Here is an 864-nt window from a genome sequence, read left to right on the forward strand (position 1 = left end):
GGGCCCGCCCTCCCAGCCAGTTTTGTATCCAGTGAAGAATGCACCCATTCATCCATGAGCAGCCAGTTTCTCCAGGAGATTGCTGTGGGAAATGGTGTCAAAGGCCTTCCTAAAGTCGAGTAAACAACATCCACAGCTCTTTCCTCATCCACTGAGCAGGTCACCTTGTCACAGAAGGAGATCGAGATGGTCAAACAGAACATGCCCTTCATAAATCCACGCTGACTGGGCCTGATCACCTGGTTGTCTTGTACATGCCAAGTGATGGCACTCAAGATGATCTGCTCCATGACCTTCCCTGGCACATCTAAGCAGTGCGGGAGTTCATTTACTGTTTCCTTGAGGATTACAGAGGCTTGTTTCTGCTCCCTGCATCTGCCTTCGGGTTCAAGAGGCTGAGCACTCAGTGAGCTGGTCTTACCGTTAAAGACTGAGGCAAAGATGACATCCAACACCTCAGCCTTTTCCTCATCCTTGGTCACTACATTTCGCCCTGCATCCAGCAAAGGATGGAGATTCTCCTTAGTTCTCCTTTTGCTGTTAATGTATTTATAGAAACATTTTTTGTTGTCTCTTATGGCAGTGGCCAGACTAAGCTCAAGTTGGGCATTAGCCTTTCTAATCTTCTCCCTACACAAAAGCCTTACAGTCATCCTGAGTGCCCTGCCCCTTCTTCCATAGGCCACAGAGTTGTCTTTTCTTCCTGAACTCCAGCCAGAGCTCTCTGTTCAGCCAGGCCAGCTCATCTTGCGGCTCACCAGAACAGCCTGCTCCTGAGCTTCGAGGATTTCCCTCTTGAGGATTGTCCAGACTTCCTGGACTCCTCTGCCCCTCAGGACCGTCTTCCAAGGGACTCTACTGACC

Source organism: Buceros rhinoceros, unplaced genomic scaffold, assembly GCF_000710305.1.
Source record: "Buceros rhinoceros silvestris isolate BGI_N320 unplaced genomic scaffold, ASM71030v1 scaffold3121, whole genome shotgun sequence".
NCBI lineage: Eukaryota > Metazoa > Chordata > Aves > Bucerotiformes > Bucerotidae > Buceros > Buceros rhinoceros.